This window comes from Marmota marmota, unplaced genomic scaffold, assembly GCF_001458135.2.
Source record: "Marmota marmota marmota unplaced genomic scaffold, marMar, whole genome shotgun sequence".
In the NCBI taxonomy this organism is placed as follows: Eukaryota; Metazoa; Chordata; class Mammalia; order Rodentia; family Sciuridae; genus Marmota; species Marmota marmota.
In genome coordinates, this window is record NW_025999842.1 from 59,487,807 (window position 1) to 59,511,022 (window position 23,216).

General features: G+C 39.4%; 1 protein-coding gene and 1 long non-coding RNA gene across 2 annotated transcripts in view; one reads left to right on the top strand and one right to left on the bottom strand.

Moving 5' to 3' along the window:
* The window catches only part of Utrn (utrophin), a 515,860-nt gene that overhangs the window by 48,346 nt on the left and 444,298 nt on the right, over nt 1-23,216 (top strand). The window lies entirely within an intron of this gene.
* Nucleotides 4,320-22,322, bottom strand: LOC125615381. The gene is made up of 3 exons (XR_007346046.1): nt 22,197-22,322; nt 14,194-14,197; nt 4,320-5,322 (listed from the first exon to the last, which is right to left on the bottom strand). It is a non-coding gene; the product is annotated as an uncharacterized LOC125615381 (long non-coding RNA).

Here is a 23,216-nt window from a genome sequence, read left to right on the forward strand (position 1 = left end):
ATGAGCACCCTTATCCATAAGCGACAAAATACTTGGTCATTTCTCCTACCACGTTATTATTGCTAGCAACAGACAATAATCTGCTTCCTTCTCTTCTTCACCCCTTACCATGAAGTGAAAGTTGTGACATTATCTAGAAGTTGGAGCGTTTCCTTCACAAAGCCAACAGATGGGCTTCAGGAAAACTCCCTTGCTGACTTTGCTCCACAGCCCAGCAGGTTGCCTACTAATCTATAAAAACAACACGCAGGCAGTTCAGAAAAATCACCTACACTTTAAGAAAAAATTCTAAATTTCTTTCCTTTTCAGTAAGTATTTTTTATTTCTTTTACTGTCTCCTTAAGTAACTCTTCTTGCCTCCCAAAGAACCCTGGCAGTGACCTGCCTTCCTGACACTAGAGTGAGGTATTTGATCTGGAGTGGCCATCCCAGGGACCCTTAAGCATTTAGCTTCGTGGGCTTCCTCCCAGGGTTGTTGCAGATGGCATCCTGCTTTTGCAAAGTGGTGGCCTCACTTGGCTGCACGCAGTGTTGGCCTGCTTTATTGTGGTCGCGGTCAGCCACTGGATGTCCATCTCAGTGGGTCTCAGGCAATTACCACTTGTTTTGGAAGCGACACACACACACATGCTGTGCCCACACACACACACATGTGTGCCCATACACACACACACACACACACACACACACGTGCCCCCTCCCCCCCCCAAAAAAAACACTCACTCTGCTGTGAGAGGAGGGCCAGTCTGGGCTGTACCAGTTTCCCCCGAGAGCCCGCGTCTCCTCCCTGGGTGGAGGGCCGAGCTGCACACCCTGCCTTCTGCCTCCTTCCACGTCACTGTGGATTTGTTGGGATCGGTGTCTGCCTCTTCAACTTGCTGCTTTCCTGAGATAATTGTAAGAAAGGATATAATTTAATCCTGAAATAACGATTTCTAGGAATTTTCCCTTTAATTTGTTATTCCAAGTAAATACCTTTAACATTAGAAAATAAACCTTACTACCTTAATGTGGTTTCCCTCCTTCTGTTGGCCTGTTCCTTAAAGTGTACACCTGAGATTGGCCTTTCTGTGGTTAAGGGTGATTTCTAAGGTTTGGTGGTGGGATCTTTGATTTGACCGTCTTTAACATAATTTTGTTGATGATAATGCTATTGGATTCTATGAGTACACTAATATGGAAATAAAGGCATGATTTTAGATTTTATTTATATCTTAGTGCTCTGGAAAAAATAATCTCATGAGAAATAACTCAGCCTATTAAATAACATCCTTGACATTACTTTTTTGGGTCTGCTTGTTTTTAAAAAAAGTTTTTCCAGACTTTGCTTTTTTTTTTTTTGTTTTTAAAATGATTGTTTTAACCATATCAACAGTAATATTTTTAGACATGTTATTAAAATCATGCAAAAAATGATTTTCCATGTTGACATAGAGGATTTTGTTAATAATCTTTATTGTGATCAAGAACTAGAGTAGAATTTCCTAGCTAGACAAGAATGAATTAAAAAATCCTGACATGCCCCATGAGTATTATAAAAGCTGTATAATCAGCCCTTCATATCTTTTTTTTTTTTTTTGTACTATTGGGTATTGAACTTTGTGCATGCAAGGCAAGCACTCTACCAACTGAGCTATATCCCAGTTCAGCCCTTCATATCTATGGGATTCATATTGATATTCATGGCTTCTACTATCATGGTTCAAAAATGTTTGCCAAAAAAAATTACACTGTAATGGACACGTGGAGATTTTTTTTTCTGGTCATTATTCTGTAAACAAGACAGTAGGAGAACTATTTATGTAGCATTTCCATTGTAATAGGTATTATAAGTAATCTAGAGATGTTTTAAAGTTTGTGGGAGGATGAGCATAAGTCACATGGAAATGCTATAACATTTTATAAAGGAACTTGAGCCTTTATGGATTTTGATATCTGCCATAGGTCTTGGAACCATCCCCTGAGATTCCAAAGTATTCTAAAAAATATTACTCTGATGAAAATATTTACTAGGGTTAATTAGCTGGGCATGGTGGCACATGCCTGTAATTCCAGTGACTAGGGAGGCTGAGGCAGGAGGATCACAAATTCAAGGTCAGCCTCAAAAGCTTAGTGAGACCTGCCCCTGGGTTCAAACCTGGTTGCTAAATCATAACTGGGTTCATTGGGCCCTAAGAATCTTGAGGACAGACTATGCCTTGTTCATACTTGTATCCTTCTTCAGTGTGGTGTTATGTAGAGGGTCAGTGCAGTCAAGGGACATGGTTCAGGTTGTGGGGAGCTAGGTGGAGCTGGTGAAGATTACCCTCCATCCTTACGAGAAACCATGAAGGATTTTGGAACTAGGAAGTTGCAGGTATTTTAGAAACATCACTCTGGGGGCTCCGTGGGAGGGTGAATTGGAGTGAAGAGAGCCTGGAGGCAGGGGGAACCCTGTAGGTAACTTTGACCTGGAGACCAGGTGAACAAGGATGTGGGAAGGGTGTGTGGGAGGAGGGCAGGACTGTGGATTGCATGGTTGCCAATTCATGATCCTTCATCTGCTGTTACAGAAAACACCCAAAAAGGGCTCTGGAACTGAAAAGGTATTTTCTTTGTAGTTGATTTGGCAGTTAAACCTGAGCTTGCCCTGAACTCGTTTGGTGGCAAAGCCTGATCCGACCTGCTGGGATTCTTTCAAAATCCTTTCTGATCCCACTCACTGTTCGTAAAACATATTGACTGTGGAAATACTGACGTGTTTGATTAAGGGAAATTTCCCTGGATTGTGCAGTTTTCTGTTTCTAATATAATCCATGAATCGTGCTGTACATATTTTCTGAAATGAGAAGGATTCTAACTCAGAGCTCTCTGGCCCGAAGTTTGGGTTAAGGGTTTTCGAAGCTATTTCACCTGTATTTTTTTCCTGGTCATTATTCTGTAAACAAGACAGTAGGAGAACTATTTATGTAGCATTTCCATTGTAATAGGTTTTATAAGTAAGTCTAGAGATGTTTTAAAGTTTGTGGGAGACTGACAGATAAAACACAGAGGGATTCCAGAGGCTCGGGAGGCTGAGGCAGGAGGATCACAAGTTCAAAGCCAGACTCAGCAAAAACAATGTGCTAAGCAACTCAGTGAGACCCTGTCTTTAAATAAAATACAAAATAGGATTGGGGATGTAGCTCAATGGTTGTGTGCCCTTCAGTTCAATCCCTGGTACCAACACACACACACACACACACACACACAAACACACACCGGGAAGAACTGGGAAAAAAGAATACATCTCCTCTGGACGACTCAAAGGTGAATGACACCATCTCATTGACATGAAGAGAAGCAGCACTTTTTGGAGGGCCAGAAACATTCATTAGAGATGCCACGATTCATCAAAAATGATGTATCTTGGATTGTTCGAGTGTCTCTTGTACGTGGGATTTTGGATTTCACAGCAGTTGGAGAAATCTGCATCACATCTGTAGATAAGTTCTTCGTATTGCATTGGTGTTGATTCTCTGTTTTCATCCTTATCCTCTGATTATGTAAGAGTACCACCGGATCCTGAAGGAAGGGCATGTGAGAATTCTGGGTACAACTTCTTTTATAAGATTATTTCAAGGTAGAAAGTTTAAAGGAACGAGTAAAATTGTCATCGTATCCGGGGTGTCCTCCTCCATGTTGCTTTGAAGTCTCTGTTAACTATCTGTTAGCAGGAGCCTGGTTTTCATGCGAAATTAAAATTCTAAAAATGCTTATCGAGTAAAATTTCAAAGTCAAATTTCAACCTCCTTCTCTCTCTCTCACTCTTTTTTTTTTTTAGGCTAATCTGGTTTGTATCACAAGATTAATGAAACATTTTTCTGATTTGAGAAAAATGTTTGACTCCAGTTTAAGTGCATATAAAGAGGAGTCAGGAAACGGAGCCAGTGGTGTGTGGAGTTCTTGGGAGGCGCTGCATTCTTCCTTGTATTTCATCTCCCTGGTGTTGGAGGGTGTGGTTTGGCACTAGCTCCTGTCTGCCGCTCTGCAGGTCAGGAGTGGGTTCATTAGTTTGGACTGACAGTTATAATACGATGTTCAAAGCCAAGAGGGTTTGCAGATAACAGGAAGAATGACAAAAATGTGTGCCTTCAATGGCCAAGTCAGCTGGCTTGGGTTGGGCCACACTGATGCTCCTGGGCACGTGTTTCCCTCATGGAGAGAGGATTCGTCTGGAAAGCCATTGCTTCACTCTCTCCCTTCTACCGCCTCCTGTGGTTTCAGCTGATTTGAGACTCTCTCTACACTCTCCTCTTTTCTTTCCCTTTTGATGAGAGTAGACGAGGCTGGCAGCCAGTTGCTGTTGAGCTATAATAGAGCTAGTGATATGTACAAAATTTGATTACTTCTGTCAACCCCAGATTGAATAAGAAAGTGCATACTCTAGACAGATACTTGCAACATAAATGGTCTATTGATTTCACAAGGACTAGAAACGAGGCCACTATGTAATCTAGCAGAAGAGCAGATCTGTGAAGAGCTGATTCTAATGTCACATGGGTTTTCAAAGGTGCCTCCTGCTAGATATTTCTAGAAGAGCCTTCAGAAAACTTTTGGTAAACTGATGATAGCTCCTGATTTTCTTCATGGTCAAGGTTTGAGAGAGATTCCAGGGAAGCCTGTATACTTGTTCAGTGGTCTGCTTTTCCTGTGTAGAAGCTGGTTCAGAAGTTATGCCATCTTCTTTGCTCCTGAACCATGATGACATTTTCTCTTAGTTTAATATGAATGTTCTAGAAATTTCCCACAATGGAAAGTTCTATTTGACAGAGGAAAGTTCATCGGTCAGTTTCATAGTTAGCTGTATGCCAAGAAGTAATGAAAACAATGAGTTACATAGTGCAGCCTTGGGACATGGAAAAGTTTTTAGGGGATGGATGAATTCTATTATTAATCCATGTTGTGAGGCCTGGGGCCTTACATTGGAATATTTTTTTTAAAAAAGTTTTTATTTTTGAAAATTTGTACCCTTTTGATATTTTCTTTGTTGTATATGGATTTTGTTCTGTTGAGTTTTATTTTAGGGATTAAAAATTTAAATCCCAAATAGGATGTTTTAGGAAAGAGGTATTTAATATCATTATACATAAATCTATTCAAACAAAGTAAAATCTGAAAAATGTGATAATCTCTTTGAATTGATTTTAAAAAAAGAAAGAATTACATCTTGCTTTTGACAGGGAAGGGGAAATTTTTGCTTGGGTCTAGATCCTGATTTTTTAATCCCCCCTCCCTTTTTTTTTTTTTTGTTACTAGGGATTGAATTCAGGGCCACTCAATCACTGAGCCACATCCCCAGCCCTATTTGTATTTTATTTAGAGACAGGGTCTCACTGAATTGCTTAGTGCCTTGCTCTTGCTGAGGCTGGCTTTGAACTCCTGATCCTTCTGCCTCAGCCTCCTTGGCTGCTGGGATTATAAGCGTGCATCACTGTGCCTGGCTTGTTATCCCCTTGACTACCTTCAACGTTTGTGAGATTCTCCATCTTGAAACACATCTGGCCTAAAATCTCTTCCTAAAAATAATTCTAACTATTTACTCACAAAAGGCTGCTTTAATTGGGCTTATTTCTATATATGAGATATATACAGAAAGAGAGGTGGAAAAGATGGATTGGTCATGGATTGAAGTGTCATGTTTATCTTTAGAATTTCATATTCTTAAGAGATTTCAGAAGCAACCCTCTGGTGAGGAGGTGCTTAAGCAGCCCCCTCCTGGAGATGCAAACCTGAAGGCCCCTGACCTTCTGTGGGTAGGAACCTGGACAGCTATCCCAGTAAAAATACTGGAATTCTTTGATGCCTGTTGGAACTGGCCACTGCTAAAGATGGACATAGCAGGATATTGCGTGCTGTTGCCAAGGTCCATTCTGATCAGATCGTGACCATATCTTAGTGCTCATTTTGTGTTGTTTTGAATATTTAGTTCTTCCTTTGAGAACAGGGACATTTCAGGGTACTGATCAAACTGGGCTTTGGTAGCCACCAAGGAAATGAAATGACATTGAGATTCCACTTCATACCTCCTAGGATGGCTAAAATAAAAAAAGAGACAGCAACAGGTGTTGGTGAGGATGTAGAGAATTTGATGAATATGTACAAAGGTACAATTTGGAAAACTGGTAGTTCTTCAAGAGGTATGAGCATAGATTTACCTTGCAATTCCATTCCAGGAGATGTAGCTCTAAGAGAAATGAAAACATATGCCCACATATAAGATGTGTTCGCAGATGTACAAAACATAAAAAAGATTCATATTAGCCAAAAAGATAGAAACAAGCCAGATATCCATGAACTGATGAATGAGTTGGTAAAATGTATTTTATCTATGTAACAGAACATTATTATCATTATTATTTGGTACTAGGGATTTAACCCAGCCCTTTTTATTTTTTATTTTGGGACAGGGTCTTGCTAAGTTGCTTAGGGCCTCACTAAGTTGCTGAGATCCTCCTACCTCAGCCTTCCAAGTGCTGGGATTATAGGCCTGAGCTACCATGCTTGGTAATGGAATGTTATTCAGTCATAAAAATCAAACACTGATACATATTACAATGTAGAATCTTGAAAACATGCTAAAAAAATACGCCAGTCATAAAATACTGTATCTTGAGTTTTCATTTATATGAAATATCTAGAACAGGCAAATCTGTGGAGAACAGAAGTACATTTTAGCTGCTGCCTTGGGCAGGGGTGCGGAGAGGGCATGAAGGTTGTCTGCTTTTTTTTGGGGGGGGTGATGAAGTTTTCTAAAATTGATTGCGTTATCGCTGCATAGTTCTGTGGATGTGCTGATCAGCCTTGAATTATACACTGTTAATGGGGAATTGCATATGCCATGTGAATTGTATACCCATAAAATTGTTACCCATTTTGGGCTTAGATTATTTGACATAATCTGTATCACTGTACTTTCCACTGTGTCTCTCTATCCTCACAACAAACCTATGAGACAACAAGTCGAGGTCACTGTCCCATTTCACAGATTCAGAGGTTGAAGCATAAAGGAAATATTTGTGCCAGGGCCATTCAGATTCTGCTCTGTAGACTTTTCTTTTCTATACCTCAGCCAGCAGCAGAAATTCAGCAGCCTTTTAATTCCAACTGGTCTGCATTCTAATAGGGGTACATATTCAATGAAAGTTTTTGCAATAAGAAGAAAGTTTTTATTTCAAAGCAGAAAAGAGAAAAATCAGATAAAGATAAAGAAAGCAGGTGCAATAATATGAATAATAATGTTTCTTGCTTTTTACATATGCGTGGATAGCATGTGCATAATGATAGCAAAAGACTGTGGCAAATACCCAACATAGAATGGTATGGAAAATATGAGTCAAAGTGGTTACCTTTTATCTTATAATTCTGTGTGGTTAAGTTTATTCTTTCCATAAAAACAATTTACAAGGGATTAAGAAGCAATTATTTTGACTTTCATTTCCCTAAGGAATATGTGGACACTAAAGTGAAATAATAAGTCTGAGTTATTCTTTGAAGTACAGTTAATATGTAACCAGACTCTTCAGGCCAATGGCAGAGTCAGGAGGGCAAATGCCTTTATTTATATACCTAGTGGGAGGGACGGGGGTGGGTGCCCCTCGCCATTGGACACTGCCCAAACAGAAGGAAAAGTCATCATCTCTCTGTAGCAGATCAGGAACTTTCAAAGGCCCTTCGCATGACTTAGAAAAGAAAGAAAAACAATAACAACAAAAACTACCTAAGGAGTTTTCACTGACTGCAGAGTGTAACTTCCTGTCTTGTCTTCAGGGGAGGTGGGGTTAGGTTTAGTCAGATCCTCTCGTGGGAAAAATAAAAGCCACCAAAAAAAAAAAACAAAAAAAAACAGGACATCCCAGTGTGCAGTTCGCAGTCCGCTTTGGTTGTCCACTTCCTCTGCATCCTTTTCCTCATCATCTCAGCAAATGTAGGTGATGAGCCGCCCGACAGCCACCGCACTAAACTGGAAGAAGTGCAGATTTGATTTCCCGGGGCAAGCAGCTTTGCAAACTTGCAAGCGAATACCAGGTAAGTTTGTCAACTTCTGAGATGCCTGGCCAGCAAGGTTTCGAAAAGAGGATGTCAGCCAAGGCAGAGCTCTCTCTTTCACTCACTGAGCCGAATTTGTTAAATAACCAAGCTGCTGAGGGCAGGCCCCAGGGCCGGTGACAGGCCTGCCCTTCCTGACGCCTGTGTACCCTGAGCAGGGGAGACCAGCATCGCGGGCTTCAGAATGCACTTCTGAAGGTGACAACTTGCCAGAGTTATTGGAAGAAGAGCGCCAAGGAACCTTAAATTTGTTGTGACTAGTGTGCTTCGCTGTTTTCAAAGCAGCTTGCTCTGTGTTGGCTGCTCACTGTCAGAGGGAGTTTCCTCTGTGGTGCTGAATATTGATAGACCTCATCCCATATGGTATTCGCTCTCGTCTCTTGGTGGAGAAAGCATTTTAATTTTAAAAAATTTGTAGTTCAGTTCTGAGAGAGGGCAGAATTAGTTATTTGTATTTTGGGGAGGCATTATCAATGGGGGTTTGTTTGGGTATGGCTTGTCCAGGGGACATGCAAATGTGTCATAGAGGAGTGTCATCTGTGCTTTTCTCTCATTAAGTTCAGTCATCCATATCCTTCTTTCTTTCTTGTTTGTACCAGGGATTGAATCCAGGGGTGCTGAACTACTGAGCCACATCCCCAACCCTTCTTTAAAAAACCTTTTTTTTTTATTTATTTAGAGACAGGTTTCACTAAGTTGCTTAGGGCCTCACTAAATTGCTGAAGTGGCTTTGAACTCCAGATCCTCCTGCCTTAGCCTCCTGAGCTTCTGGGATTATAGATATGCGCCACTGTGCCCGGCTCAGACATCCACATCTTGTTTAATGGATGTATGTGTGTACTGTCTTATGAGCTTCCTGAGAAAAAGATTCAACTAATGTGTTTTGTTTGACCATATAGTTCATGAATGAATATTGTCACTCGGGAAAATCTTGTAGGATACTTAGAGTTAAAAACATTTTTTCTTTTTTTTTTTGAGATTACTCTTTCCCTTAATGTTTTCCTTTCGAGATCCATATGAATGAGATGGTGAGTACGTACTGTAAATATCCACAGCACAGAGCAAATTTAAATGAAAATGAATGAAGCAGCCTATAGCTTCTTAGTGAGCTTGGTTTCTTGGCCAAGTGTCACAGGATATCACTGTGCTATAGTTCTCCTCATTGGCTCCTACTTTATTCTCTTATTGAAGAATGATGTGGCCGAAACACAAAATTGAAATACCTTCCGTGGACCCAAATTAAAGCCCTATGCTTAGAAGCAGTCATTGGTTGCAGCATGGTAGCCTTTCTAAATTTCTTTGTATTCTCGTGTAATCCTCTTTCTTTCCTTAGCATGAATAGTGTCTGCAGTCTTGGCTAGTTTTTGTCTTACTGTCTTGCTACAGATGGTCTGGGTAGTTAGAGTGGTTGAAATTACAAGACCATTAGAAGAAAAATACAGACAAACCTTTAAATAGCAAGCAAACTCAGTGAGTGGACTACAGCTTCAAATATATTTAAATGCTGTGTAGGCTGATTTCTGGTCTATTTAGATAGCATTCTTTCCTCTTCTCTGGCCAGTCAAGGCTTTAGGAAAATAGAAAGCATTTCTTTTAATAAAAAAAAAAAAGTATCTCAGGGCATGTTATTTTAATAAAAATAGAAAACCAAACTAGTGTGGTTACCATATGAAATTCCACCAGGGTCCAGCTTCTCCTCATAGGTTGTTATGGAGCCCAGGTTTTCTTTTGTGTTGTTATTTGTTTATTTCTGTAGTGTAGATTTCTTTGGTGATCTTATTAGTGGTAGTGATGTTTCATGTTAAAAATAACATTTCACTGGTGGTTAAAGTATTCAGAGGGAGACCAAAGTTTAAAAAATAAATTGAAAATGTGAAATGAGAACGATCCTTGGGAGGCATCCTGGGGCACCTAGGCATCTGTGAATGCCCGGATGATTTGTGTCTGCAAGTTTCCCCTGTTCAGGAAGCTGCTCCTGGGAGTGCCTGCTCCTCGTGCCACCCTTCCTGCTCCCTTGTTGTCTGACAGGACTCCACATCTGTGTTGGCCGTTTCCTTTTTAGATGGACAGATTAAAAGTCTCAAAACCAAGTATTAGAAACACCACCGTGCTGAAGACCCCCAGCCAGGAATCCTGATGTCATTGGCCTGAGGCCTTGACTTTGAAGCTTTTTAGAAGCTTTCCAAGTGTGCCTACTGTGGAGCCACCACAGAGGGGCAAAAGGGGATGTTATTCATCCCCCTCCGACTGACACCTTGGGGAGGAGAGAGGCTGACTGCACTGTACCCCAGCCCCAGCTGTGGCTGCCAGGCAGGAAGGGCTCAGCACCTGAAAGGCTTCCTTTGGGCAACAGGAGGGTGGGACAGAGGCTTAGCTTCCCTCTGTGCTGTGGGAGGGGGTGGTGTGTTCAGAACTGGGCGTCATCTGGGAAGAAGCTCTAGCTGTTCCTCTGGGGAGCAGGTGGCTCTTCTGGGTATCCTCATGGGACAAGGCTGGCTGAAAACGTTGAGTATTATATATACACACATATATAATATTTTTGCAATATAATGATACATACCACAAAACATGAGATTTTAAAGCACAAGAGATAACATTTTATAATATAAAATATATAAAATGTTATATTTGAATATGATATCATTTTATATAAAATATTATCTTTTATAATTTAACAATTTTGATATTAAATATTTTTATTATTTTTTAAAATACTTTTTGCGTTACTGGGGATGAATCCAGGGGTGCTATACCATGGAACTACATCCCAAGCTCTTTAATCCACCCCCCACCGCCCCTCATTTTGAGACTGATTCTCACTAAGTGGCTGAGGCTGGCCTTGAACAACTCATGACTTGGGATTTTCCTGCCTCAACCTCCCAAGCACAGGCATGAGACTTTCTGATCATCTTGGACTGTGTGCGCCGGTGCGTGTGCACTTGCATGTGAGGGGGAGAGGAGGGAGAGGGAGGAGGAGTGGCCATCTGATGACACTTTCAGGAGGTTCTCCCTGACCCTGGCTCATTTGTTGCAACCCAGTTGGATTGCTGATGTCTTCCATTATTTTTTATTCTTTCACCTATTTCGTCAACATTGAGAACCTGGTATATATCTTACTCTGGGGAGGGGCTGATGGCAGGAAAATAAAGGTGATCATTCTTCCTCTGCGGGGTGAGGTCCTGGGAAGGTTGTGTGAGAAGGCAAACACAAGTTGGCTGACTGAAAGGACCATGGTCATCTGCCGGGGTGGAATATGATTAAAAAGCAGAAGAATCGTTATATCTGAGAAAGGAAGAGAGCATGACTTGTTTGAAAAAGACTTGGGGAGTGGGTGATGAGCCATGTGATGAACATGATACTTGGAGGGTGTGACCTGGCACTCAAGTCCTGGGCCCCAGCTACCCCCACCATGGACTGAATCCCTGAGCCTCTGAGATGAGATCTCTCAATAGGTAGGATTCCCTCCAGGATTGTGGTCAGGATTCTTGGTGTAATAAGTTTTGAAGTATTTTGCAAGCTATAGTAATCACTCCAAGTTTAAAAAAAAAAGTATAAAAATTTAGTAAAAATTATAAAAATTTAGTCAGTTAATAATGGGCTTTGCCTGCTCTTTAGAGTCTAGGAACAGGAAATCACACATTATGTTCATTACATTCATTAAAATGTTTAAGCTGGAACTGTGCACCCGTCTTCTTTTTAGTGTATTTTATTTTTCCTTGGCATTACTTGAAAGGCATGTTCAGCAACTGGTCCTGGATCTGTTTCATGTTTTCATTTGGGTTCTCTGACCCCTCCATAGAGGGCACCAGGTGCTTCCTATTCTAACCATTAGCAAATCCCAGGATTTGGTTGGAGAGACATTGAGGGGACTGGTATGACGTGAGCACGGTGGTCTCCTTGCTCCTGCCCCAATACTTTGACCTTACTTTGAACAGTTCAGTGAACCAGCAACTCAAGTAGTTTTTTCCCACTGCTCTAGGACTTTCATTGTTTGGAAGAGGAAGCTGAGTCATAGTCCAATTCTACCATTGTGTCAAAGTGAAATTTTAGTCTAGGACTAAAGGAACATAGGTCACACTTTGTGAAATCAGACTATCGAAAGGTGGATTATGAGCTGGGCAGAGATTATTGTACAATGGCTATGCAATTGATATCAAGTTCAAGGAACATTTTATTAGAAGAACTTTTTGACCCCAAATCTAATTTTTAGTAATGCTTTAAAAAATCTTTAAAAATACATTAATTATTCAGACTCCTTGAAAAACATTCAATGCAGATTGAAAATTATGCAAAACAGAAAACTATCATTCCCTCTCCCCCATGATAACCATGGTTAATAGTTTTATTTGTCCTAGCTACATGTTTTCCTTATCAGTATGCAAATATAAGGCTTTATGTGTAGGTTCCCACAAATAAAGTTTTTCTCTTTGAACCAAAATTGAAATCATTCTGTGTTGGGGCCATCCCGTTAAAAATATACTAAAAATACCCGTGTACACGTATCTTAGTCCACTGGGGTAATTATTGGTGCAAATATGCTTTTACAGTTAAATTGACATCCACAAAGGGTAGAGAAGTGAAAAGTGGTAGATCTGTGTTTGAACTTGCTTTTCTTTTTTGTGCAATTGAACTTCTCTGCATATGTTTGCAGGCCCTTCCTGTGAATTCTTCAACAAATTGCCTTTTGCCTTTTTCTCATTTTTTTTCTGGAGTTTGGATTTCTGACTTTTAAACTCTTCATGATTCCAAAAGATATTCCTACTCCCACAATGGCAGACTGTGAATGACTTACTTGAATTTCTTTTGAGTTTTAAGATGGTGAACTTCTAATTTAAAAGACGGATATTATTTCCAGATCTCTGGATAGAAGTTTGAGTGTTTGGACTGAGAGTCTATATTTTCTCCTTCTCTGTGGGTTCATTGTGGAATCTGTCATCCTGAGCTGTGCTGAGACTAGTAATTATATAGGTGCTCTTTCTACTTTATCACATTTTTTATACACTTAATAAATTATTTTCATATGGAGAGCAAGCCTAGGATAATTTAGAGAGAAACGTGTCTTCCATGTATTTTATGGAACATGTTAGATTAGTAGAGAGGGGCTGTGGAATTAGACTTAAAATGTAATGCCAACCATGCTGCGTTCTGAGCCTCAGTTTCCTCAGTTGCACGATAGAGGAAAATGGGCTGAGTTAGTCTTTAAATGTGTGTATGTAACATTCTGGCATGTAACTTAGCCAAATTGAGGAAAAATTTATAACAAACAATGACTGCTTATGATAGTAGAGATTTTGTAGTGAATACCAGAAAGACTTAGGTGCAATAAGACATTAGTTTAAACGAGGCCCCACATGCACCATTATCTTGAAAATTTACCAGTTTGTCCTCATCCTTCAATTCTGATCTGTTAGTGATTTTTCACATCAAAGTTTTGAGACTGTAATTCTAGGCTGGGCTCCTTTAACCACAGATCTACTCCATGGCAGGAAATAGCCTTATAGAACAGCAAATGGCCTGCAGTTGCTTGGAGGGTGTCTTTGTGGCAGGGTGCCAGAAATGTTTTGCTGGTTTCAAAGTTCACTTTCATTTGTTCAGAAGGGTTTTTACTGTTTGCAGGCAAGCCAGGTGAACCACGAGAAGGGGTGCAAGCCTCCCCAATCATTTTGTGCTACATGACCTATTTGCCTTTTGGTGCTTTATATAAAAAGCTTTATTTAGTCTGCAGTGAAGTTATTTCTCCAAATAGAGGAGAACTGTCTTGGTAGTCTGGGAACATGAGAGATGTCAGTTGAATGCCGCTGATCCGGATACTCAGAGAGGCTGGCTACAAGGTGCTGGAAAGATAGGCACCTCCCACAGATTCTTCCAGGTCACTTGCGTTTCATCAGTGAAAATACCTGGTCAGATAGCAATCCACTTGGCCCTCTGAGAAGCAGGTCCTTTTATCACACCAGCACTGATCCTCTTCTACTGGCACAACCAGCCCCTTACTGGGAACTTTCTGCCAGGGCTAGTCTCCTGGCTTCTGACCTGGCCTATTTTCTTGTTGACTTCTGGATCGCATGCTTCCTCTGTTTTGCAGATGAAATTTATGGCAGATTGACTTTCTTTTGAGATAACTCAAACCCACCTATGCAATCTAGCATCAGCCAATCTAATAAGAACTCGTTAGTTAGTTGTTAATGAATATATATTATCTAACTGAATAGTTAGTCGTACAGCAGAAAGAGTATAAGAGAGAGAGAGAGAGAGAGAGAGAGAGAGAGAGAGTGTGTGTGTGTGTGTGAGAGAGAGAGAGAGAGAGAGAGTGTGTGTGTGTGTGTGTGTGAGAGAGAGAGAGAGAGAGAGAGAGAGAGAGAGAGAGAGAGAGAGAATGGTTTAAGGCACACTTGGGAACAGGAGAGAAAAACATCTCAAAATGAAAATAACTATTATGTTTTAACTCTGCTCATGTGAGTTCTTTAAACCAATGGCCATGTTCTGTCTTTGCTCTTATGTATTTCAAAGTGATGGATTTTTAAACAGGGAAGTTGTAGATATTCTGCAAGTGGACTGAGGAAATAGTTCTCATGTCCCTTTTTGTGTCCCATGGAGCCTTTCTTGTCTATCCATCTCCTGCCTGTTCATTTCTCCTGCTATTACAAAGAGAATCTTACGTTTTATGACAAGAATTTATTTTGTGGTTAAATGAGGTGTACTGAATTTTTAAAAAGTCCTTGAGATTGCTTTCTGTGTATTCACTGGGTTGGTTGCTAGGCCTTATGCTGCAGAATTTCTCTGAGCAGTAAAATCTAAATAAAAATAGAAAGTGTTGAAGGTAAATCTGCATCTTGATTACTGAAATAAAGAATTGACATTTACTTCCCATAGTCTGGAAGACATTTAGTAAATAGTATTTGCCTGGTGTTTTATGATGAATCACTCTTAGCATATTGGGTTTGTGTTGTGAAGCACATAAGCATTGATTTCCCTCTAAGTTTTTGAATTTTCTCATCTATTTTTCTTGAATAGTGCCCTGTTTTCTATCAACCTCAACTACACCACACATGGCTCAGAATTAGAAATGAGGAGGAAAAAATAGAGTAGGAGGCCAAAAATAAATGATTTGGTGAACAATTATCGAGCACCTGCTGTTTCCTGCATCCTGTGGTAGTAGTTCATGGAAGCGTTGGAGTCTTTTAAATCTGGTTTTAAACTTAATGATTCTACTCACTGGCTGCATGGGATCATTGCTTGTGCCTTACAGACTGTGCACACAGAGCTTGTGATGGACATTTGCCCCCTGGAAGGCAGGCACACCACAAAGTCAGTGCCTTAAGGCTTTATTTCGTGATTGTTTTCTTATTTCACACTTGGGTATCAGTTTCCAGATTTAGAACAGTAAATTAGAAAGGTAGTGGGTGTGAGTGCTGCTAAAATTGACATCCTGACAATAATGTGCCCACTAACAGGCTGATTGTAGGAGATAAAAAAAATAAAGAGCAAAGCCAAGCAACCTAAGTCAACAGGGCACTCCAGTTTGCCACTCAAGTAGGCTAAAATTGGAAAAATAATTAGCATGTGAAAAAGCTCTTCTACTGAAATGGCTGTGCAAGCTACAGAGGCAAATTGGTTTTTCTGGGATATAGCATCCAACTAGGCATTAGAATCCTGTTTTCGTGTGTCTGGATTTAGGCTCATCTACAGTGCTGGTTTCCAGTGCCTGGGTTGATGCTTTGGGGCCATTTCAGTGACTTTGAGAAGCATTGTTGATGTACTTGGAATTGGACAGTTGGAAGCAGGGTGTGACCTCATGGTTTGTTCTGCTAGCAGGTCATCAATAATTCCCTCCTGTGGTCAGTCTAGTACACCTTGTCAAGGAATTCCTTCCTAACCACCAAGTATAGGTTTCCCTTTTCTCTCGTCTTACAGCTTCTCTACTCGTATCAAATTCATTAATTCCTAGTTGTGTTCACCTGTCACAGCATCTATGCAGATGTTATCTGTATTTTTGAAAATCTAATCTACCTCTGCAAAGTGAGTCCTGGAGACTTACATTTTAATGATCTTCTCCACGTGGTCAATATGCATGTTTGAGAACTTTTGCTTTGGAGCTTGAAGACAGGCCTGTTCTTGTTTGTCTTTGAGTCTTCGGAGATACCACTGTTCTTGGTATGTTTTGGTGACTCAGAATGTTTTAGGTGAGTGAATGAGATGGAATTCCAGTCAGAAATGAGGGGAAGCAGGTGTGCCTGTGGAGGCCAGTATGCCATCAAAATCAGTTGAATGATTCTAGGCCATTTATCTTTATTGTTTTGAAAGATAATAGTATGTAAGACTGAAAATTTAATATGAACATACCAGAATTAGTTCTTGTGTTTTTCCTTAAGAAAATACACTGTACCTTTATAATTTGTATTTATGTCTTTTTTGAAATAAACACTTATTTTAGAATAGTTTTACATTTGCATAAAATTTACAAAGATGGTACAGAGAGTTCTGGTTTATCCTGTGGGTTGAGGGCCCCCATGTTAATATCTCACATTACTGTTATGTCACAGTAAATGAACCAATATTGATACATTGTTATTCATAGTCATTGTTATGAATAATAATTCAAATGTCTCATCAGGAGTTATTGTTGAAATTTTGTAAATTTATAGATGAAATAATATGTATGGCATATATCATGTTTTGAGTTTGAATTCTTTTTGTGTGCAAGTTCAGACTCAAAACTTTCGAATTCTCATATGTAGTCATAGTTGCAAATAGGTCCACAAAGCAAATAGGCCAATACTTGTGATAATTAGATTATCAAACAGATATTTCCAAAGTTGTTTGCCTTCCAGAATGTGGAAAAGGGGAAGGTTATTTCAAAGGCTAACATTTGGCTAATCTATTTGAAGTATTAATGGAAATAATTGTATAGGCTTCTATAGGCATGTTATTTGTTTTAATTATTTATTGTCTTTTCAGGCAGAGGGTACTATTCAAAATATTTAACAGGTGTAGTAGAGGCCTCAAACTGAAGACCACATAATCAGAAGGTCCTAATAATATGGCCCTAGAAAGTTCTACTGGTTAAGAACACCTGATATAAAGCAGTTAAAACAGCCCATCACTGTGTTAATAGGTGCTATCTAAATATTTCTATTATTGTTGCTCTCATCTTTCACTTCAGTTGTTTATTTCTAATAAGTTTAAAACAAACAGTGAGATAACACCAGGATTTCTTTATATAGTTAAATCATCACGTGTATTAAAAATTGTACATTTTTGGTGCTTAAGGTACATCTTGATGGTTTTCTCCATTTGCTAGACACACATACTGTGTGGACAGAAGAAATGTGAGTTGTATTCACAGGTTGGTTTTTTGCCTCCTGTCCTGCCCTCACTTGTCAGGTTCCCCTCTGACATTGTAGCCTATTGGAACCAGAGACTGTTGGACATGGAGATGTGGAATTTGGAGTCCAGTTGTTTTTCCAGACTCCCTCACAAACACCCACAGCCTGGTTTCAGCTGATTGCAGCTAAGCAAGGGCAGGAGACTATACTTGCCTTATGCCAAATCCCCCTCACTTCCCCATGATGATATGTTATCAGTGCTCTGATCCCTGTTATTTGTTAAGTTAATCTGTGCTTCAGGGATCTGGGAAGATCAGAGCATTTTGTTTTCTGTGACTTCATTTTGTAATATAGGCTCTGGGTAGGTGAGACTGTACTAGAGACATTGAATCCCAACAATTTAATATCTTCAAACAGTGTTTTTATATTTAGCCTTCCCATCCCCTTCAGCATTCCAGAAACAGATGCTTAAATTGGTTAAACAGTCCTTCTGCTGTGTATTCTAAGGTCTCCATTTTCCTATTAGCAAGTGTTTGTGTGTGTGTGTGTGTGTGTGTGTTTGTGTGTTTTAAATCCACAAATACGTGAGAACAGAATAGTCAATGGGACTGGAGGATTATTGAAAATCCTCCCCATGTTAGAACTGTTGATCTCAGGATTTCCTACAGACACTTTGATGGCCTTATCTATTTCTCCTTTGAATTTACTTGGCTGTTTCTTAGCAAACATTTTATTTGCCAATGTGGTTATGAAAATAATTATTTGCAACAAGATCCGTTACGATATTAAGTCATCTTAGACAAATTAGTAAACTTACTTCAGATGCCAGTTTTTACATCTCGTGTTGTAGATGTGATTGGTTCCCTGGTGTTGGGTGAGGAGGAGCATGTGGGAGCAGGTCCTTCCCTTTTGATTGGAGCACTTGGACTTCAGAGTCAGTCTGTATGAATTCTGCTTCAGGTACTCCTATTTACTAACACTGAAATACCTGGGCAAGTTGCTCACTTTTCAGTATTAGTGACCTCTGTGGAAAAAGGGGACAGTAAAAGCATCCATTCCATGTAGATATTGTGAGAATTAAATTACATAGTAATCCACGTAGGATGCATTCCATAAATGTTGCTAATTATAGCACCAGTAATAATGCAACCACTGTAATTAATGCTCCTGTTAATTACTACTACTATTAATAGAGCCACTAGTATGAATCAAGTTGGCTGAATTGAGATTTGATTTGCTGTTTCTCTATAGGTGATACTGTGCCACAAAACAACCAAAAGATAGAAAGAGGTAGATATAAAATCCAAATTAATTAGCCTTACCCTGAATGGTGTTGTCACTTCAAAATTTAAATCAATAACATTACAACATTTTGTGCTGTCCCATGGAAATTCTTATTTTTAAAACTGTGTTGTTAGAGGCTGGGGTTATGGCTCAGCGGTAGAGTGCTTGCCTTGCACCTGTGAGGCACTAGGTTCCATCCTCAGCACCACATAAAAATAAATAAACAAAATAAAGGTATTAAAAAAATTCTCTTTAAAAACAAAACTGTGTTGGTAAAGATATTTCAATCTTTTAAAAAAGCTTCCCATATTTTTTTCTCCATTGTTGAGAGTTTTTTCTTTTAAAAATCATAGTTATATCAAAGAATACTAATGTAATACAAAAAACAAAAAAAAAAACAACAAAAAAAACAAAGTACATGTATAATGGCATAAATTGGCGTAAACATACTTTATATATAGATACGAAAAATTGTGCTCTATATGTGTATAGATATAAAGCAGTTAAAACAGCCCATCTGTTTTGATTGAGACAAAAGTGGTAACTTTTGTCATGTATTTAAAATAAATAAATAAATAGATAGATAAAAGAATAAATAAAGTTAAAAAATATTTTGCTACCATCTTAGCAGAATAGTAATTTTTATTTCTTATTATCTCATTTAGTCTCTGTATCCACACTTAAAAATAATTGTAATTGTGTAATATTTGTAATGTTTTTCTTTGTTGCTTTAGTTTTACATGATTTCATGAACATTTTCCAAATTTCTATCAGGTAGTTATGTCATGTCATAATTTCTTTTTTTCTTTTTGGTGTTCAGGTTATTTCTAGTTTTTCAACATTGCAGATTATAGTGCATTGGCAAATGAATAATAAAGTGAAAAGTTATCCACAGAGTATTTTATCCATAAAAATGCAATAAAATTGTTGTGAGGATCATATAAGTGGGCAGATATAACCCCAGTACCCTGGGGACAATGACGACTGCTACTGTTACTACTCCTATTCTCAGCCAGGACACTATTGCCACTTTGGGCCAGATAATTCTTTGTTGTGAGGTATGGTGGATGGCTAACATCACCTCTGGTCTCCATCCACCAGTGGTGACAAGTAAAGACCTCTCTCTGCCAGATGTCCCCTAGGGGCACAGTGGCTTCCAGTTGAGAGCCTGACACAGCAGTTAGAATAGACTCGAGCAGTCTGGCATAGCTATTTAAGTGCTAGATAAATATTTCCTATCATTATTATCATTGTTACTGTCCTTCATTTCAGTTGTTTCTGATAAATTTCTAGAAATATCATTTCTAGGGTAAGTTTAATTTTTGCAGTTATTGACAGACATTACTGAGTGTTCTACAGAGGACTGAGTTAAGTGTAATAAACTTTACACCATTATTTTATATAAATTCCAGTATCTCTGCCATCCAGCTAGCATACAATTGTTAATACTACATATTGTTTAGTGTTCAATTTCTGGAATTACTGGCCAAGAGGATCTCATTTCCTGTATTTTGTAGTTGTATTGCCACATTTCAAGATTCTCATAACAGCCATTGTCTACTCACCTTTTTATGTGAGACTCTGCTATTCCATCTTTGCCCTCAATAAACAAGTCTGTATTCAGTTTTTTTGCATGACCTTTTAATAGCTCTATGTAGAACATCGATTGGGGTCTTTTCACATGGGTGTGTCTTTCCATCACAGTACTTTGCTGTTTTGTATTAAGACAATAATTAATGGTTTTCCATAATATGAGACCACTCAGCATATAAATATAAGGTGACATCCTCTTTTTTGAAAGGTAATTTTGTGGAAAAGAACTTTGTACTCTGTGATGTGTATCCTTAAAGAAACATGGTACCTCTGACTTAAGTACGCTTCAGGAAATAATTCTGATCCTAGCTACAGCAGGGACTCTTGGCCCCACTCATACCCTCTTCTCTGGCATTTCCAGGTACTAGGACTTACAGCTGTGGGCACCAACATTCCTTTGCCTGTAGGCATGCTCTGTCTGGACAAGCTCATACACACCCAGGGCTGGCAGGAAGTGCCAGTCCCTTACCCCCAACTGCCCCCCCACCCCCACCCCAGTGAGTGACTGCTGAAGTATAAATTCTCTAGTTTTCTGCTGTCTCAGTTGATCCAACTTTGAGATGAGCATTTTACATGGGTTGTCCAAGTTCCCAGGTGAATTGCAGTGGTAACTTGATTGATAATGACTGTTTCACTGGCTAACTTTACTTCCCTGTCTCATTTCTTTACTCCCTGCTAGTGTTTACTAGGAACACCTCCAAAATAAACTATTAAGACTTGAATGTTTATCTCTGGGTCTGCTTCTCACAGGGAAACAAAGTATGTTAGGAAATTTTCCTTTGACCTTGACTCTTGAAACAAGAGAAGAGATCAAATCTGGAGAACAGAAATCTTTTGAAGACCTGTCTAGCCTACAGAATGCTTTAGAGCCATGGCAGAGTGGCATTTATTGTACCTTGGAGACGTGACCTTCAGCCCACATCTTCACACTGTGGACTGACTTAGGGTTATGGTTTAGATGTGGTGTCCCCCAAAGCTCACATGTGAGATAATGCAAGCAGGTTTGGAGGAAAAATAATTGGCTATATCCTTAACCTAATCAATGAATTAATCCCTGATGGAATTAACTGAGTGGTTACTGGAGGCAAGGGGGTGTGTCTGGAGGAGGTGGTTCACTGGGGGCGTGGCTATGGGGCATATATTTTGTATCTGGGGAGTGGAATCTCTCTCTCTCTCTTCCTGATCATCAAGCAAGCTTTTTCCTTCTGCCACACTCTTCCTCTGTGATGTTCTACCTCACTTTGAGCCCTGAGGAATAGAGCCTGCTGTCTGTGGATTGAGACCTCTGAAACTGTGAGCCCCCAAATAACCTTTCCCTCTCTACAGTTGCTCTGGTTGGGTATTTTAGTCACAGCAGCAAAAAAAAACTGACTAAAACATTTAGGGAATTGCAAGATTTCTAAAAGATTAGTTTTTCATTTGTGTCTTTCCGCATATAAAGACCGACTGGTATTAGGAAAGGGATAGGAAAAACAAACAAGACAAAAACTTATATCTCTTGTCGTCCTAATTTTGTCCTTCATTTGAGCTGATTATTAATGCCTTAGGAAATATCTTCAGCTTGGCAGACAGAGCAATATTAGTTTTAATTGTGGACTTAGTCCAGAGGCCTGTGTTTGAGTTAAAACCATCCAGGAGTTGTGGGCAGAACAGATGGTCCTATTTCTGGATGCTAAGAGGGGCTTTGTAGGGCTGGAAGGAAAGAAGTGCCTGTTAATTACAGGCACAGGTCGATTCCTGGGATTATATTCATTATGCTGCCACTTCCTCACACAATTGAGAGAATAAAATCAAGGGCCAAATGAACCATCATCACAACAACAACAACAACAAAAAGAACAGAGTTGTAAACATTTGCTTTGTTAATTGAAAAAAATAAAGTTGTTGAGATTGATTTCTAAAAAGTTGATTTCAGCTAGAATATATAACTGGCTTTCTTTAAATGGGTGAGGTGGGGTTGCTGAGGTCCTGGTGTGGGCATCCCATGTCAGGCAATGGGTCCTGCAGGGGCACCCAGCTCCCTGCCTCTCCTCCCTCCTTTCTCTCTGCCCAGGGCCCAGCTGCTGTCCCCCAGTGCGCTCTCTGACTGCACAGCTCCAGGAACATTTGTCATAGAGTCACATAACTGTTCAGTTTCCTCTCCAGCAAATTGTTGAATGTAGTTTGCAAAAAGACGAGGTCATTGCATAGTCTTCCATGACCTTCGCTGTAACTGAATGGGAACTGGAATGAATGTTGGCTGGCAGAGGTTTCACATTTTCCGTGTGAAAGTTCTTTCTTTGTTGTATGTGATTAATAACTGGATAGGATATAAAGCCAAATGATTTCATTGTTGAACACAGACTCGAAGGTCATGAGAAACTGCCTGTTCCAATTAAACTTTGCCAAGATGAGGTAGAAAGGTTGGCATTGACACCTGAATAGTTTTTAGAAACAAGGCAGAGAATGTAGAAAAAAAAATGACAAGTGCCATTCTCTATGTGATCTGAAAAGCTGATTTCAACTTAATGCAGTGATATGTTGGCTCCTTACAACCAATGACCTTTGAAACTGAGATTGCACTGTGGTTACCACTCAGGTGTGTTGAGGACCTACTGTGTGCCAGCTTGCTCAGGTTGAGTTTGTTGTGCTAAGAAATGTGGTTAGAGAATTAATTGTAGGTATACCCATTTCATTTTTCTTAAGTTTTACGTTGTATTGGTTTGCTATTTGAAACATAATTTTGAACCAGCTTTCTTTGTACTAAGCACTTTGAGTTTCATTATGTTTATGTTTTCAAAATAATTTAATAATCATGTGTAATATTTGATGGACATACTATGATCCTTAAATTAAAAATACAGACACCAAGGCACCTGACAACTAATATCATATAGGACCGTATGTTTGCTCATCTTCTTTTCTGTGCATTTTCTAGGCTTTTGATTAAGAAATTAGGAAAAGATTGAC